This window comes from Vulpes vulpes, chromosome 2 (assembly GCF_048418805.1).
Source record: "Vulpes vulpes isolate BD-2025 chromosome 2, VulVul3, whole genome shotgun sequence".
In the NCBI taxonomy this organism is placed as follows: domain Eukaryota; kingdom Metazoa; phylum Chordata; class Mammalia; order Carnivora; family Canidae; genus Vulpes; species Vulpes vulpes.
The window spans coordinates 8,456,906-8,476,083 of record NC_132781.1 but is presented as its reverse complement, the minus strand read 5'-3'; the positions used below and the strand labels follow the sequence as shown (position 1 = coordinate 8,476,083).

Here is a 19,178-nt window from a genome sequence, read left to right as displayed (position 1 = left end):
AGAACTATGGCTGCTTCTTCTATGCACGGCCTAGTGGACCAGCTGATCCATAGTTTGGGAGTCTGAGGACCAAGCCAAGTTGTGACGATCTGTCTTCACTTCGTGATCTCAGGCAAATTACTCACCCTTTGTGGGTCTCACTTTATTCATCTATAAAATCCAGGTAACAAGCGTACTCACCTAGTAGGGCTGTTGTGATGATGAACATGTAATGCATGGAAAGCACTGAAAACAAAGCCTGGCACATCGTGAGCATTTTTCATTAAGTGCTAGCTCCTATCATTAATTACTTTTCCCAGGCTTTTCTCCTTCTTTTGGTTTTTCTGGCTAACTCTCCTCTTTCCAGTTCAGCCGAGTTCACTCCCCTACTTACTGCTTCTAACCCTCTGGACAGCCCTGTCCTGGTTTCTGTTGCCATCCAAGACGTTTTATGACAGTAAAACTCATAATAATGCAAAGCATTGTTGACACAGAATGTGTCATGTGACCCCCTGAACATCCTGACATTTCTGCCATGCATCTGAGTAGATGGGGTAAGGAGAGATGGGGAGAGAAAGACATTCTAGAAATTAACTTTAGCTTAAACATTATCTGAACAACAGACAGGCTTTGTAGCCAGACACAAATTATATGCAAATCATATGCAAATCTGAATGTAAATACTTTGGGCCTAGGGAGAAAATCCTTGAGGAGACATTCCCATTCCCTTGTCCCCTGCTTCTCAAGCTGCACTTTGTTTTCTGATTGGTTAGTTTGGAACTCATTATAGAGATTCAAAGGTGCATCTGATTTTCCAAAATTGTTCATTGCACCTGTTGCACCTAAGGGTCAGAGGCTAAAAGACCTCAGGGAGCCGACATTCCTGCAGGAACTTCTCCCATGGAAGGGAATGTTCTGTCCACTGTAACCACCACCCCTCCTCAGCCAAGAAAAAGTGTGTACATCAAAGACAAGGTCAAGAGCCTGAGCAACTACAAACCTCTCAAGGGGCTCTTGGTTGGGCTGGGGAAGGCCCCTGAGAGGTTTGGACCCTTGAAACAGCCAGAAATCATGTGTGTTTTCCTTAGTGAGCTCTTGTTCCCATTCCAAGGAATGGCTGTGTCCTACTTCTGCTTTCCTCCATCCACCTATCCCTTCTGCTTCCTCGCCCCAGTGCGATGATCACACCTCATACAGAAAAACAGAAAACAGAAGCAGGCCCACTAAATGCACAGACCTACCCGCACCTTGTCTGGTCTCTTCTCGTCCTCCAGTGCCCAAAGGAGGATACGTTGTTCCTTCCTCTACAAACCAATTGCTCCAGATCTTCTTGGGACCTTGCCTCCTCAGCTAGACCCCTCGCTGAGACCCCTTCAAATTCCCCTTCCCTCCTTGTGCTTGCTCTTCCGGCACTCAAACATCAAGCTGACAAAGTCACTGAATGGTTGGCCTCCTCTGTCATGCACTTAGAACATCGCCTCCCAGGTATCAAGTGTGTCAAAAAGTTTGCTATAATTATTCTATGAAAAGCTGATCAAGGTCATTGGTGGCAGGGACATGCATCCCAAAACAACGAGATTTTTTTCTTTGTCCAAGAGCAGCGCTGTCTAGTAGAACGTTCTGTGATAATGGAAATGCTCTGTATCTGTGCTGTGCAATATGGTGGCCCTCTAGAGCTCTAGAAAGGTCGCTGGTGCAGCCGAGCTAAATTTTTAATTTAGTTTTCTTTTAATGACCTTTAAACAGACACACATGGTCAGTGACTACTGTTTTCTTCAATAACATAGATCGCAACATGTGACAAAAATTTGAAGGATTTGAAGGATCCGGTGTGGCCAAGTGTGTGGGAAGACAGGTGCCCCCATACACTGCGAGTGTGAGTATCAGCAACTATGGCCTTTTGTAGGACCGCAGGTCAGTATCTTTCAGCTCAAACGCACATTCCTAAAGTTCACAGAATCTAGACTAAAATGAGCTCACATAAGGGCACAAAAAGGGAAGAATAAGGAATTTATAATTTGCAAATGTATGTGCTTGTTTCCAATTCCTTACTCTTACACAGAATGCTGTAATAATATACAGCCTGTCTTGTCTATAAACTGATGATAAGGATCGAACAGAGTTATTGAGTGAATAGAAGCTAATTTATCTCAAGAGCCTAATATGGGTCCCAACACAAAGCAGATGCTTAATAAATGCTTTTATTAGTTAATAATAATCATCACCGGAATAACATCGGTAGGGTCAGAATTGGAGTCAAAGCCTCGTGAGCTGGTTCCTAAAGCTTCCTGATCTTATAGGAAAGCAAAATTCAAGGGGTAGCTGCAGGCTGAGTGGAAGAAGCCGCCAAAGGCGGCATCCGTCAAAGAAGGGCGTACCTGGCCTCAGATCCCACCCGTTACACTCCTCAGTTGGAAATTACCCTTTCACTGTGTGGCGGAAACAGAGCAAACACCAGAGTCCCAATGACCTGTGTTGAAATTCCAGCTTTTCCTTTTAAAAGGTCTGTGTCCTTGGGCAAGTTACCCAACTCCTCTGAACCTTGGTTTACTTACCTGTGGGAATGGTTGTCAGCTAGCTGTCAGATTCCTCCTAACCTGTGAATGGCTCGAAAAGAATTCCTGTGTTTCGGGATAAATTGCGTCCTCCTCAAAATTCATAAGTTGACGTCCTAAGCCTCTGTACCTCAGAATGACTGCATTTGAAGATGGGGCCTTCAATGAGATAATTAAGTTAAAATGAGGCATGCGGCTGGGGTCCTTGTAAGAAGACGAGATTAGAGTGGAAGAAGAGATTACACTTATGAAGGAAAGGCCATGTGAAGACACATGGAGAAGACGATCGTCCAAGCCAAGGAGAGAGGTCTCAGAAGAAATCACCCTGCTAACACCTTGATCTTGGACTTCTAGCTTCTGTTGGGTAAGCCCTCCAGTTTGTGGGATTTTGTTATGGCAGCTGGAAAAAATGAACACATCCTCCCAGAGTCTTGTCTTGTCTGGCCTTTTTGAAGATCCTGCTTGATTGGAGTTTTATTTTATTTTATTTTATTTTATTTTATTATTTTATTTTATTTTATTTTATTTTATTTTATTTTATTTTATTTTATTTTATTTTATTTTATTTTTTGTTTCCGGTTTTTATTTGAATTCTAGTTAGTTAACATACAGGGCAATAGTGGCTTCAGGAATAGAGTTTAGTGGCTCACTATTTACATAACCACCCAGTGCTCAACACAAGTGCCCTCCTTAATGCTCATTATCCATTTAGCCCATCCTCCACCCACCCACCTTCCTCCATCACCCTCAGTTTGTTCTTTATAGTTATTTTGAGTCTCTTATGGTTTGCTTCCTTCTCTCTCTTTTTCCCCCTTCCTCTATGTTCATCTGTTTTGTTTCTTAAATTCCACATATGAGTGAGATCACATGGCATGTCTTTCTCTGACTGACTTATTTTGCCAGAGTATGACACTCTAGCTCCATCCACGTTGGTGCAAATGGCAAGATTTCATTCTTTCTGATAGTTTGTAATATTCCTAATACATATATACCACATCTGTTTTATTCCTTCATCAGCTGATGGGCATTTGGACTCTTTCCATAATTTGGCTATTGTTGATAATGCCGCTATAAACATCAGGATGCATGTGCCCCTTCGAATCAGCATTATTGTACCTTTTGGGTGAATATCTAATAGTGCAATTACTGGATTGCAGGATAGTTCTATTTTAACCTTTTGAGGAATCTCCATCCTGTCTTCCAGAGTGGCTGCACCAGTTTGCGTTCCCACCGCCAGCGTAAGAGAGTTCCCTTTCTCCACATCCTCACCAACACCTGTCGTCTCCTGTGTGGTTAATTTTAGCCATTTTGACAGGCATGAGGTGCTATCTCATTGTGGGTTTGCTCCCAAGAATATCTGAAAATTTCACAGTAACTTCTAGAACACCTTTGAGGTCTATAGGAGTCGATCTCTAATGGGAAAACTCTTGCAACAATGACAAGCAGTAGAAGAAACACACTTGGCCTGTTCCTGGCACTATTGCCCTATACAGTTTCTCGTGCTCTGAACACGGTCTGTGGAGCCTGAGGACTTGTCGTGGGAACGCTCAGTCAGATTTGAAAGAGGTAGGAAAGATAAGGGGAGATATTTGAGGCCCAGTGTGTATGCTGTTGGAATTCCTCTTGTCTGAGGCTTTATTGGATTCAGCACCTCAACATTGCTTCTACTGGTCTGAAATAGAACATGATGGGTCCGGAAGCTTGAGTGTGACAAGATTAACACAAGGACTGGGTCTCCCCTACTTTAACATTCTCCAATACTATGCAGCACCCTGTCTCCTTCTGTGCCCCCTTCTTCCTCATTCTCTTGTCACACACACTCATTGTCAGTCTTTCTCTATCCCTCTGCATATTTCTTTTTTTTTCTTTTTTTTTAATTTTTTTTTAATTTTATTATTTATGATAGTCACAGAGAGAGAGAGAGGCAGAGACACAGGCAGAGAGAGAAGCAGGCTCCATGCACCGGGAGCCCGACGTGGGACTCGATCCCGGGTCTCCAGGATCGCGCCCTGGGCCAAAGGCAGGCGCTAAACCACTGCGCCACCCAGGGATCCCCCTCTGCATATGTCTTGTTTCATCCCCATGTCGTTCTTTTTCTACCACCGTTACTCCTCCCACCCTCTATTTCTTCTCGAATCATGGGTGGAAGTAGGTTGGAATTATGGAAGGCAACCAAGACTTGGTCTGGAGGCTTGCTTCCTTCAGTGGGGATAAACAGTCCCGATCTCTCTCTGTAGGGGCCCCTCTGCTTAGAAACTTCCTGTGGCTTCCCTGGATCCAGTAATGGACACCAGAGTCCCAGTGACCAGGTTGTCCTCCCCCTTCCTCCAGGAATGCCATAGCCAGGGAAAGAAATTTCTATCCGGGATTCATTCCATTACCAGAATGTGCTTTCCCCAAGGCCAGTCTCCTACTGGCTCTCTCTTTCTTCTACTTCCCCTGCAAGCCCTACCACCATTTCACAGGTAGGGGGACGCCAGGGAGGGCTCGCATCTCTTGCCTGCCTCTAGCCCCAGAAGAATGTAGGGTCCTGTGGAAACCTAACACAGAAGGAAAGAAAGGAACCGTGGAATCAAGCCCTTTGCTTCCCACTTGTTGCCTGGATCTCGTTTCACCCAGAATGCGTTTCCAGTGGTCGCACGGCCTGCTTTCTCTGACGACTTGAGCCCATTGAGTACCGCTCTTCTCCACTGATGCTCCCTCGTGCTTTGTGCCATCAATGGAGACGAATGGTTGGATCCTCTGGCCATCTGCCATAGGAGTTCATTTCTGAAGTCCGGGGAAAAGGACAAGCCCGAGCACGGCATTGGGTCCCCTTATCAATGTGGGGGCTGGGGACGGGGGTGTGTGGAGGCTGAGTGGGCAGCCCAAGGGAAGACAACCCCAAAGGCAGCTCTTCCATCAGAGGATTCCTGCTTTTGATTTTGCAGCTTGCACAAAAGCTCTCACCACGCCTGCCAATCGCACCAGCAAGGAAGGGGGTTTGGGGGGGGGCGGTGGCTTGGGGGGCTGGGGAGGAAAGCCAAGGCATCATTCAAGCTGCCTGCCTTGGCCCGTCATTCCCTGTCTGTGCGTGGACTGTGCTCCTCTGTTCTCATAACTCACTTCCCCGAGGTGTCACGGTGTGAAGGGACGAGGCATGTTTCCTCATGGTTTCCCTAATCCTCCCGTGTCAAGTAACATATGCATCGCTCCCCTACCCTCAACACAGTCTTGGCAGGTCCTCCGCCAACATCTGTTGCCCGAGGTCTGCCCCATACAAGCTTCCCCTTCATCAGATGACAGGGCCAGTAGGTAAAGCCCTTCTCTTCCTTCCCTCTCTGCCAGCTCGCAGCTTGGGGGCCCAGGGCCCAGCACCGGAGCCGGCAAGCAAGGCCAGGAGGCGGAGGCGGCCCCCGGGGTGCCTCCCCAGAGCCATCTCCAGCCCCATCCCGGTCCCCCCGCCCCCCCAACGCCGCCCGGGTGACCTCCTCGACAACACCAGTAATTTGTCTTGGAGACCGGCCATACCTACAGCAAACACAGGAAGGATTAGAACACAACATATGCCGCACAGCAACAGAAACATGTGAAGGGTCCTTCCTGAGCCTGCGGGATTACCAAGCGGGAGGAGAGGGGGACAGGGAGAGCAAGACAGATGAATGGCCAATCAGAGAAACCCCGTGTGCTCCCCCAGAATGGAAAGGAAGTGGATGCCTCAGAACTGGGTGTGTTGAGGTCAAATCCGATAGGGGCTTTGAGTTGCAGCCGCTTTAAAGCTCATTGGTGACAGATGTGGGGCTTTCGCCAAGTCAACCACAAAATAGGATCAAAGGAAGTTGAAAAACAACAACAACTGGAGCTCCCTGGCTGAAGTTTTTTGCTGCCCTCGGAATGTTCGCCCAGTGGACCCCGATCAGGAGGTGGAGGAAAGACCGGGGCTGCATCAGGATGACATGGGGAGGGAGGAACCCCAAAGATCCAGAAACTGGTCCAACGCTCCAGGGTTGGGGGCATTCTCCATCGCAGGCAAGAAGCAGAAAAGCTGCCCCGGGGCGCCTCCAGGGACCCCCAGAACCAGTGCTGCTGCTTTGAGAGCACATCTCAGTCACCTTCATTCAAGGAAGGAGATGCTGAGTAATAATTCGTGCATTTTAAAGGTGAAAAGGACAGGGAAGCGAATTGGGTTTCAGATTACTGGCTTTGAGGTCAGAGTAATTAAGTTGTTTTTTTTTTTTTTTTTTTAGAGAGAGAGAGTAATTAAGTTCTAATCTGGGTGTTGCTGCCTCCTGGCTGTGTGACCCTGAGAAAGTCACTGAACTTCCCTGGCTTTCTTTTTCTCATCCATAAATAGGGCGGAGAACAGTCTTCAGCTTAAAGGGTTGTAAGGCTGCAAGGAACACACTGCTTGAAACAGCGCGTGGCAAGAGTAAAAACTCAGCGAAGGTGAGCGACTGTTTTGACATCAATTCGTGAGAGTAAGTTTACATTCTCCAGAATGTCCACCCGAGGGAAGGCAAGATGAAAAGCACCGTGTGTGTGTGTGTGTGTGTGTGTGTGTGTTCACAGTCCCGAACTCAAAGAGTCCTTACCGTGTGACAGTAATTTGCAAATGAAAATTGTGTTGCACCAACACATGAAAATTTTAAACTCGTCATTCTTCACCTTGAAAGCAGCACCCCATCCAGGGAAGCTCAAAGCCCACGCAAACGACAAAAATAATTGCCTTGAGAAGGAAAGCAGACCTCCGAAAGGGTTAACACACTTGCTAGCACTTTCTGGCTGTGGTCAGGTTCGAACCTGTTCTTGAGTCAGTGAGGATAGTCGGAAACATTAACCACAGTTTAGTTATCCGCCTGCCTTACCACCAATGGACTATCATGCCGCCTGTCCACCCCCCCTCTTCCAAATCAACTTCCCCCCACTATTCTCACATAATCCACAGACCTGGAATTCTCGGGTCCCTGCAGCCCAGCTCCATGTGGATCAACTGCCCAGGTGTCAGGCTTAGTTATGCTTGGAGCCCTGTGGGAAAGGGGGTATGCTATCATCACTAACTCTGGGGCAAAGTCTCTTTACACCAGACATCCCATCCACCGACAAATGTTCCCAGCTGTGGGAAGGGGAGCTGAGGGTCCTTCCCTGTCCTGTCACCCATCAGCCCCTAGCTATTCCTCTGAGGAGCTTCCTGCAGGGAGGAAGTGGATATCTCTCCATGGGAACATCTCTAGGGCTGGCTGTGCGCCCCCAGGGCAATAATCGCAGTCTGGGGCATACCCCACACTGTCTCTGACTCAATGCCTTGGCACCGATCTTTACGATGGGGGCACAGGGTAGAAGGGCCCTGGCAAAGGAAATTTCTCCCAAAATAGTTGAGCAGAGCTGAACTGCATGAGTGAAACAGTGTTCTGGTTTTTAGATCTACCCAAAGACAGCTATGGAAGTTGTCTGTGACAGGCAGGTGTCGCAAATAGGTTTCATCACATCTCAGCAACCAACCCCGACGGCTGGGTAGTGGATTCCTGAGACACTCTGCTCGGGCCGATTGTGAAGCATTAAGTTTGCTGTGATTGGTCAGCAGGGTCTGCCAGGAGTGGTGGCCTTGGACAGGGGTCTTGGATAAAAAAAAAAAAAAATCCTCATGTTTTAATAGGACTGTTCTGAGGGGTCCTTGGATAGTTTCTTGAAACTCCTCCATTTTCTGAGACTATAAGAGGGAGAGGAGAAGGAAGAGTTAATTCTTAAAAAAAAAAAAATGTTTGAATGAAGTGGGGTGTGAAGTCAGTTTTTATTTATATATGTCAAGGCAGGCGTGGAAACCCTCCCAACGAAATACCAGATCTAATCCTAGAGAGTTCAGTAAAAGTTGATTTCTACAACGGTAGCGGACTTTATTTTCTTCCTCCTTTAAATAACTTATCAATAAGCCACCTACCTATCCAGGGGCATTCTGTTATCACCGCTTGAATCTGCAATCTTAACCATCAAAGACTGAGGTGCAGGAGCTCACCGGGAAAGCAGGTAAATTCACTGCAGATGACGTTGAAGATATGGCTGGATGGGGGAGGTGCAGCATGAGCTTACATTGACTACATAGGTCAGAACACCTCTCCCTGGATAAGTCCTATTCTCTCTCTCTCTCTCTCTCTCTCTCTCTCTCTCTCTCTTCTACTTTGGAGGTCTTGTTCTCCATCTTTCTTTTTTTTTAAGATTTTGTTTATTTATTCATGAGAGACATAGAGAGAGAGGCAGAGACACAAGTAGGCTCCCTGTGAGGACCCCAATGCATGGGACATGATCCTAGGACCCCGGGATCACGACCTGGGCCATAGGCAGATTCTCAACCACTGAGCCACCCAGGGGTCCCTCCTTCTCCATCTTTAAGAGACATGCCAGAAAAAAAAAAAAAAAAAAAGGAGGAAATAACCCTGAACTAGGGTTATTTCTAGGGTCTAGGGTCCCCTCTATAAGGAAGCAAAGAAGACGGGGGAGAGATTCTAAAAACATGAATGAGCTCAGATTTTGGACATGAAGTCCAATTGCATTGATTTTACTTGAAAATAATTGTTTGTTCATCCTCATCTGTATTTTAAGATTAGCTTTTGCCGTCCTAACAAAAGGGACAGAGGTAACTAGCACGATTAATTTCCGACCCTCTTCTTGCCTTGAATATAAATAAGTATGACGCCTGGAGCTGCAGAAGCTGTTTTGTGACCATGAGGCAACACCCATGAGGGCGAAAGGCCAACACACGAAGCTAAGGGAGGACGTGTAGAAAGGCCGACGAATTTTCCGTCATCATTCAGTGCCGAACTCGCCCTGCCCTACCAACCTGCAGATTTTCTTGTGAGGCGCAAATTAAATGATTTTAATTTTTAAACCGCTGTTATTAAAGTCTTATTATTTACAGCTCAATGTACTTCCATACAACTATTTATCTTACTGCTACAATCTGGTATTTTTTAAGGCATTGGACCCATACTGGTTTCCAGAATTCCCTTATATTGGGCCTTTAGAAAAAAAAAGTGCTAAATATAATAATTCTAAATCGTCAAGCAGTCACAAAGAAAAAGTGAATCCTGGCAGCTAGGGCAAATGCGATTTGAGAGATGCAAGAAGAGCTCTATAAGGATAGCGAGGCCAGAATTTCAATCTGATTGACTTTTCTAACATATTCTGGAGGATGAGAAAATAGGTTAGGCCATTGGCCAATCCTTTCTAAATGCAGCCATTTCCCAAAGCTGTGCCCTGGGTGTCAACACCTTTGAGACTTGAGTCAGAGAGAGGGCCCATCTGTACACACAATCTCCACCCACCTGCAGCTTATCCAGTAAGCAGAGTGTAGCTGAGTCAGCTCCCCACACCTGTGCTAATAATTTGGGGGGCACGCAGCCTGCTTCTTTCTGTGTACGGCTTACAAGAACGACCCAGAAAACCGCTACTCCTTTAGATTTCAGTGCCCTGGTGCTCACGGGCAGTATCATTTTGTGCCATTATTGTTTCCAACAGAGCCTGGAAACTGCCACCAGAGCAGTCAGGAAGGGTTCATCGTGGGCTAAGAAAACCTCTTCTTCCCAAACAACTAGATATTACTCATCTGCCTTGAGAAAACCAGCAAAGAATGCAAATGGCATCTCCTCACATCCTGATTTATCCAATGAAAACCATATGTAGACCGTCCTGCCTCCTCTCTTCCTATATGTCATAAGGAACAACTAATAGGCAGGAGGGATGAGGTTGAAAAGAGGGGAGCATTTCTTTAGCCTCTGCTCTGTGCCTGGCACCGTGCTGGTAGGTAGCTTCCTGCATATTATTGTATTTAATCCTCATAAGAATTCCAGAAGCTAGGGGATTTTGTCCTCTTTTTACAGATAAACAAGGAAGGCTTGAAGAGAACAGGTGATTTGTCCGGAGACCCACAGGTAAGTGTGTATGGCAGAGATCATCAGTGTTCCCCCGTATTTCCATACATCTCTCCATTTCCCAGTCTTCCTTCCAATTGTGTTGAACAGGAACAGGGCACATCGCCTCTCAGCCAGAGAGCCCTAAACCATCTTGCATATTCTTGCCCCTGAGACTGGAAGTAAAAGACTCCAAGATGGTGAAGCCACCAAATAAAAGGAGCCAGGGTCTTTGAGCCACCGCTTGGAGGGCAGCTGGGCATCTTTTGGGATTGTGCGAAGGGCTACTTGTGCATTTACTTGGTGCTGAAGCACGATCTGTACTACTCTATCTTATAGGAGGGTCCCATTTCAAAGAGGGTCTGTGATCCGCTACTGCGTGGAGTAACGGAGGAATCTTTGAAGTACGGACCCACATATTTCATAGGCCCATCATGTCCTATACAGACTCACAAGTGAAACTGCCCCAAAATGAGTCCAGAAGGATTGTATAAGGACAAGGAAGCCATATTATGAACTCTCTGGGGCACAATTTTTTGTGTCTAACGTCTTTCTCTAACTTAGTACTCAGACGTAATAGAATCCAGAAAATGCATGTTGAATAATCAAGGTTAGCCTCATGTTGGGCTTGAACTTGGTGTAATAACCCTCCTAAGGTTCACGTCTCAGTTTCTTCCTTTCTTTAGTGTTAGGAGAACAAAGGCTCCCCTTCTGAAGTGTTCTTCAGGTATACGAGAGCTGCATAGCAGACACTCGGTCAATCTAAAAGGACGGAGACCAAGCCGTGACATCACTGGCAGAAATTTTTTAAAACACCAAGTGCAGGTACAATTTCAGTACGCTCTGACTCTTCAGGTATATATTCCAGGCAGGGCTAAGCTCTGAGAAACCAAACCAGTGATTATCCCAAGCAGATCAACTTTTATTAAGAAGCTGTCAAAGAAAAGTAGGTGGCGAGATGGATTAGTGGACAGGGAAAGGGGTAGAGGCTGCTGGTGAAAAGCAACAAAGATTTAGAGGATTTTGTATCCTTGGTCCTCCTTCTCATTATATAGCATCTCTCGTGGTATGTGACTGTTGATAAATATTCATTGAAGGGGGAATGGACCTAATGTAATGCAAATCACATGCAAAGCAACATGTAAATTGGAACCATTATATGAAGTCAATAGGTGAGGTACTATGCATATTAAAAGTACAGGACAACAGCACAGAAAGACCTAGAGGAGGCCCATAATACTAGCAGGGGACCTTCCATTCCAAAAGGAATCCCATAGTCAAAGAGAGAACATTGCTGCCAAAGAATGTCACCAAGCATGAAGCAGGGACAGTGGGGCCTAACAGAGAGAGGGACGCGAATGCGGGCCGCTGTTTGCTCTCTCCATCCCTTTCAATGCTGTATTCAAAACACGTTCTCCTTCATCGCCTTCCCATACTGATCAGACCTGATACTGATTGATTGGTCAAATCCACTGAGTGACGGGGAGGCAGTCTGATCCGCTTGTCCATTAGCCACGCTATTCAGGATGGCTCCTTCAAGCCTCCCAACAAAAGAGCGAGGGACACCAAGCAGCCCGTGAGGCTGGTCACTTTGAACTTGCTGGCACCACACGTAAGAAGACTTCTATAGGCTTTTGCAGCCCCTGAAAGCTCCCTTCCCACGAGGGCCGCATGCTCACGCACAATGCGTGCGTGTTGGGCACAGATTTGCATGCGTCCGCAGCAGGGCATGAAGTACAAAGACGTGCCCAGAGATGCTCAGATACGCACTCTTTTTGCCTCCACCTAAGTCCCCCGGGAGCTGCAGGAAAGTTGACCATCACGACTGCTCTGGGCTACAGGAGGTCACAGGCTGGTTCTGATTGGAGCCCTCCGCTGTGTTTGCTTTCTGCGCCCCCACAGACCTCCTGACAGGACTGGAGGACATGGAAATAAGTCAGGGGTGACCCTTCTGGTGACCCATAGCCTCGCCAGCCCACTCCTGATTGCAACCTTCTGGCTCCAGTAACAGCCTTTAATGCAGGCCTTCTGGCTTCTCTGAGGCCGGAGCCGCGGCATCGCTGGTAGCGGTACACACGCTCAGAGGCGCCGTGGCCTCTCTCCACATGCGAGACGGCCCGAGGTTGGTGGAGGTTGAGTGGAGCGTGCGATGGAAAGGACCAGAAGCTGAAGCGTGCACCTGACTGCCCAGCAAGCAGGTATTCTTCCTTTGACTACCAACAGCCTCTGTCCCTGGTATTACGCTACTGTCCAGCTGGGACCTGCTGGCTTCAGTCCCTGGGTGCAAGCCTCATAGAGCACTTGGACAAGCATCACAGAAGTCCTGCCTTCAAATCCCTGCTCCTCTGATACGAGGTCGTAGAAGCTAGTCCAGATGACAAAAGTAACATAAATGTAGACTCAGAGTCAACTCTTTTACATACACTGCGCACATGCTGTTTGTGAGGGGAACGCACACGTGCTTGCACGCACACACATATCTCTGCATATGGCATAGTGGGCATAGTCTGTCCAAGGACATGTGGCTTTTTCTTTTCTTTTCTTTTCTTTTTTTAAGATTCTATTTATTTATTCATGAGAAATACAGAGAGAGAGGCAGAGACACAGGCAGAAAGAGAAGCAGGCTCCATGCAGGGAGCCTGAAGTGGGACTCGATCCCGGGTCTCCAGGATTACTCCCTGAGCCAAAGGTGGCGCTGCTAAACCGCTGAGCCACCCGGGCTGCCCGACATGTGGCTTTTTCAAAAAGGATCCCTGTAGGGGCACCTGGGTGGCTTCGTGGGTGAGCATCTGCTTTCAGCTCAGGTCGTGATCCCGGGGTCCTGGGCTTCCCGCAGGGAGCCTGCTTCTCCCTCTGCCTATGTCTCTGCCTCCCTCTCTGTGTCTCTCATGAATGAATAAATAAAATCTTAAAAAAAAAAAAAAGAAAGGATCCCTATATTAGACAATAGACTTGAAGAGTCAAAGCGATTCCCTGATCTCTGCAACCATAGGAGTGGGACTATCTGCCCAGCACAGACGGGGACATCTCACCGACTCTGAGATTAGTCAATCCTACCATCTCATTGTCTCTTTTTACATAGATAGACCTGAGGCCCAGAAAGAAGAAGTGACCTGGTCATACTGCTGGGTCATGTGGGCAGTGGCTGGACTCCCAGCCCAGTGCCCTTCCCACCACGCACGTTCCCAGATGGCGGCCAATATCCAGGACCTCTGGCCCTTCCTTCCCTCCCATACAGGATTCTTACAGGTGGCTTTATAGCAAGCAGATCCTAGATAAATGCAATGACCTCCTAAAGGGCGTTTAGAGTAGGAAGCAGAAGTGAAATGCAAGAGCCTGGGAGCCAAACTCATTGGGTCTGTTGTAGTGATTTCTGAAGGCGCTACGAAACGGACTTAGAATCCTCGCTAGACCTCCACTGGCCAAGAGGCCAGGTCAGATCCAGGATCTTCTGATAGCCAAGCACCACCCCTCCCCCGGCTTCCCCAATCCAAATTCAAGCCTATCCTATCTTTTGGAAAATTTGCTTTCCGAACTCCAAGGTCCTTTTGGTTATAAGGAGTTTCAAGACAAACAGTATAAAAAGATGAAAGTTGCTGGAAGGAAGTCAGCCTTGATAAGCCATCCTTTACAGGGGTGGAAACCCGGCTCCTCCCTCCCTCTGGAGGAATCAGCAGGCCTGCCCGCTTCCAGCCTCCCAACAGAAGAAAATTGGCTGCCTAAACCCCCGCTGCTTATATACATATTAAACACACTCTGTCAGGGTGATCCAGGCTTAACATTTGACCCGCTTCTATTTTCCTTTTCCTTTTGCAGAATTGGCGGTGAGTTTACTTTTTTATTTTTTAATTTTTTTTTCCTGCGTTCATTTATTTTTAAAGCTTCAAAGCAAAGTCCACGTCACATTTTTTAAAAATCAGATGCCAAATCACTCCCAGCGTCCCTCTCAATGAGTGGCATGGGGTTTAGCTTGAGCGCTCTTCCGAATGTGTGCCTTGCTTTTAAAAACTGGACCCTCTTGCTGTCCGTGTGTATGCAGGAGCACTGTTTACTCAGACCCACACTCTTGAGCGGCGGCAGAGTAGCACCTTCCCCAGAGCGCAGGACCCGCCCCCGGTTACCAGGTGTCCACGGGATTAAGTCATTTGGTGGCTCAAGTAAAGTGGTATAAGCAAAGGTGGCTTCTTCTTTACAAAAGCAACTTGTAACCTTTTCAGTCCTGGGTAGCCTATTGGAAAAAGACCTTCTTCCCTTGAGTCCCAGCTTGAAAGTTGCCCATTGTGCCGACTCCAAGCTCCCCGAGTCATTCATTCACTCATTCATTCATTCATTCATTCAACCAACAAATACGGTGAGCAGATCAACATGACCCCTGACTTCACAGAGCACACAACTTAGTCAGGGAGACAGACAATAATCAAAGGCCCAAACTAATGGAGCGTGGCGGCCAAGGAAAGGAAGGGCACAAGATGAATTTGAGAGGCAGACAAGGGCTGGTTCCTTATGACTAGGAGGCCCCGGAGGCCACTGTAAGGGTTCTGGTTTCCACCTAAGAACGGGGGGACGTCATGGCTGCAGCCCCCTCCCTTCTCCGGCTTCCATGCTCTTCCAGAAGGGACACACCCTTCTGGTTTGAGTTAAAACTGTACTCCCATCCACACTAAAAGTCTTCCCCCCCGAACCAGAGAGTGTCTTTCATGTCGTGCCACCCACAGCAGCCCCTGACACCACATGCCCCACAAGAAGAAGACAGAGTGGGTGTTCAAAGTCTGAAGATCAGCAATGAGAAGGCTCCAAAGAGTTGGGGCCCCCAGCCTGGACCAGAATTTCAGGCCAGCTGGAAAACAAGCATAGAGGTGATCCAACTGTTCTCTTGTTCTGTTTGGAAACACGTCAAGATGGCATGATATTTATGTTTAAGAGCCAAGACTGGCTATCCCATGGTGAGGCTAGTGCACATTCGCGAGGGCAAGTCCATGGTTGAGCCGACCACTCCCTGCACATCTTGACAGGCTACAGGACCCTACCCCATGGAAAAGCAGCCTTGCTAACAGCCACCCTTTCCAGCTTAACAGCTGCACCAGAAGGCAAAACAAGCCATGATGCAATTAGCAAAATGATGGGAAAATGCATAAGCACTTCGAGTAGCACCCGAGTCCCTCTAAATGAACACGTCAACGGCATTCAGTGCGCGAGTGCAAAAATGCAAGGATCTGACACCATCGGGTGATTTTGCAAATGATTTTCAGAACTCTCTAGACCGTGGCAATCCTTTAGTTCAAAAACTCCTTCCCAGGATTCAGCTCGGAAAACTCATTTGCAGCTATTCCTGAGCAGGCTAAAAATTGTTATCGATTTTGCCTTCCCCTGCTGGTCTTCAGAACACAGGATCGGCTTAGAGCAGTTTTAAAGTCGGGCCGGTGGCCAGACTGTGGGCCTCCAAACCTCTGCTGTCTGAGCAGCAGAGTCCCCGTGCTTTGGGGTAGATGGTGCTATTCCCACACGCCGTCTGGATTATATTCTTCTAGGAGATAAGAGGATTTGAGTGTGTCTAGTAAGTGGAATCAAAATGAAAAAGGAGGGAGGAAAAAAAATAGAAAGCAAACCAAGTCACTTTTGCATCAGTCCCTAACCTCCCGATATTTGGGGTTGAGATCTTCCATCGTTTTCTTAAAGGAGAATGTTATATGACTTTCCCAAGTTCCAGAGTGACTTATCAGGAAGGACAATGGCCAAAAAAAAAAAAGGAAGAGAATCCTGGGATGCGCCACTAAAAATAAATCATTATTTTTCTCTAAAGAAATAGTTTCCCCTCCCCTCTCTCTGTCCTACTTGATGATACATCTGACAGTGAGTCAGATGACCAGGCCAAAACACCAGGCTCCATCTGGGGCCATCTCCCCCTTCTCTTATTATCTTACTTTCTGTAGCTAGAAGTTCTTTCAATTTGACCTCCTAAAATTGTCTCTCATCTTTCCCTATCACCGTTTAATTTGGGCCTTGTTTATTTTCTCCAAAATATTATTATAGTTTCCCCCAGATATTGGCTTCCCCGAATCCCTCATTTTATCCAGCCCGGGCTCCAGTTCCACTTGCTCAGAAGGCCCTTCTCAGGCCACCCAACCTAAAATGTGACTGCCAGGGGGCATGTGGGGCTCAGTCGGTTAAGCATCTCATTCTTGATTTCGGCTCAGGTCCTGTTCTCAGGGTCCTGGGATTCAGCCCTACATTGAGCTCTGTGCTCAGTGGGGAGTCTACTCGAGATGCTCTCTCTCTCTCTCTCTCTCTCTCCTCTCTCTCTCTATCTCTCTCCCCACCCCTGCTCCTCCTCCTGACTCATGCATGCACTGCCTCTAAAATAAATAATCTTAAGAAAAAAAAAAGATTGTCTCTTTCCCTCGCCCTCTGCCTCTCCCCCCTGCTCACATGTGCCCTCTCTCAAAAAATAATAAAATAAAATAAAATAAAATAAAATAAAATAAAATAAAATAAAATAAATAAAATAAAATAAAAAGTCACTCTTCATTCTTATCCACTTCATTTTTCTCAAAAGGCCCTATTCACACTCTCATCACATCACATATGATGTGGTACATATGTGTCACGTAACTATATCTGATACATTTATATACTGTATGTTTAGTTGTGTGCGTATCATATATTCGGTGTTGGCTTTTCCTACCAGAAAATAATCTTGTTTTGTTCATTGCTGCATCCCAGGACCTGGACTGATGCCTGGTGCACAAAAGGAGCTCTGTAAATATTTGCTTAATAAACCAACAGACAGGTCTCCCTACCTCTGCTCTCACGTACCTTGCCATCCATCCTCTGTATTTGCGAGACTCAATTTCTGAAACACAGATTTGACCGCATTCTTTGACAGATACCAGTGTTTCCATGCCTTCTGGTGACCCACAGAATAGGTCTCATGCTCACCACTTTTGCAACTGCCTTTCCAAGCCCACCTCCAACTCCCCAGGTCTCACTGACCCAACAGACCACCATGGGCAATGACCATGGGCTCCCTCAACAGGCTATGCTCTTTCCATACTCAATACCCTCATGGGGGATATTTCCTAGGCCTCCCTTTGATTGCTGGGCAAGACTCTGAATATCCATCCCTCATCCACCCAGCGCCCTCCTTCCTCCCCTACTGGCACAAGACTCCTACCACAGGTTATAGAAACTTCGCAGAGTGAGGCGTGTGCACTTGTGTCTTTGTCTGCATCCTTCCTTGGCCTCAGAGTGGGGACCGTATCGTAACCATATTTTGATAGACGCTCAATGTTTGGAGTACTGGGAAATTCTTCTCTTCTGTTAACATTTCTTATCATAAAATAAAACATAGGTTGCGAATGAGATAAAGACAAACTTTAAATCTCTCAATTCTGCTTTTCATACGGCCTCCCCAGGGACCTGTTATTTAGTCAGCAAAAAATATATAGGGAGAGAAATCATAAAGGGGAAAAGCAAGAAAGATAAAGAGATCAGTACAAGATGCATTTGTCAGCCAAACCAGGGGGAAAAAAAAAAACCCAAAACAAAATAACTGGCTTTTGCTTTTTCGTTATATTGATTACATAACTGAGGCCTGAACTCAGATGACAGAGAACTTGGCAAAATTAACCGCCCCCACCATGAAGAGCGGCTGCGCATGTCCAGTGAGTGAGGTTGGCGGGAAGCCAAGGCCGGACAGGAAATCACTTTGGGCTTTGACTTTTATTTCTCTGGAGTGGCAGGGAGGTGTGGCAGGGTGCTCAGGACACCTCCGGCCCAGCGACCCTGCGACCACACCGGCGCAGGCAAAAACCCGTTACTGTCCTGCCTCAGCTTGGCCACCCCTGCCCCTCTGGTCGCCAGTCCCCAGCTCTCCTATGAAATGACTCCAGCTGTCCCAGGACCAGTTTCCTTTCCTCTGCTCTGTTTTCTTTGATGAGCTCACGCTGAGTGCAGAGAGCGAGCTGGGAGTGCTGGCTGCTGGTGGGTGTCCAGGGACACTGGCCTCGATCGTTACCTCCGCTCTCACGGCCAAAAGGGGCAAAAACAATATACATGACATGAAATATAAAAGTGTATTTCATTTTTGCAAAAGGAAAAGTGGTTGAAAGCTTTACAGAGAAAAGCCTGGATTGGAACATCCGCTGGAGGAAGGTGAAGCTTGAGAGCCAGTCTCTGGGGGGTAGGGAGGGTATGTTTGGGCGGCGGCCCCCGAAACAGCACGCCGAGGGGGTGATCCTGCCAGGCTGACTCTGGCCCACTTGCTGTTGCCTTGTCCTTGAACAACGTGCTTCTCTATCTTAGAAACTTGGATGTGAAGATCCTGTTTTGACCTCTCTTCTAGTTCTCCTGGAAAAGTCTGGAAATGTGGCATGTGAGGTCCCCGAAGGCTCCAGAAAATAGTTCAGCAGGATTCAGCTTCGTGTCGGCCTGGCCCAGGAGGGACACATATAAATTCTCTCATTAAAAAAATATACTGTTACCGGGTTCTGAGATATGGTAATGTATGGGGGGGAAAAAATTCCACAAAAATTCTTGCCCTCTAGGAACTAATTTTCCGCTGGGGGCGGGGAAGGGAATAAGAAAATTGAAAACAACAATAACAAGAACGACAAAGGAGTAGTGAAAATGCACGGATGTCAGAGAGGGAGCACTAAGGACGAAGAGGCCATCGCAGGGCAGTGCATGAAGCTCTAGGGGGTTGGTGGATTGTTTTTTGGCCCAAGAAGGCTGCATTGAGAAGGTGACATCTTAGCAAAGCCGGGAA

At 47.2% G+C, this 19,178-nt stretch overlaps 1 long non-coding RNA gene across 1 annotated transcript; it reads left to right on the top strand.

Moving 5' to 3' along the window:
- The first annotated feature begins 2,527 nt into the window (after positions 1-2,527).
- On the top strand, positions 2,528-18,874 carry LOC140595966 (uncharacterized). The gene is made up of 4 exons (XR_011997980.1): positions 2,528-2,898; positions 6,868-6,959; positions 10,385-10,435; positions 18,756-18,874. It is a non-coding gene; the product is annotated as an uncharacterized lncRNA (long non-coding RNA).
- Positions 18,875-19,178: the final 304 nt, after the last annotated feature.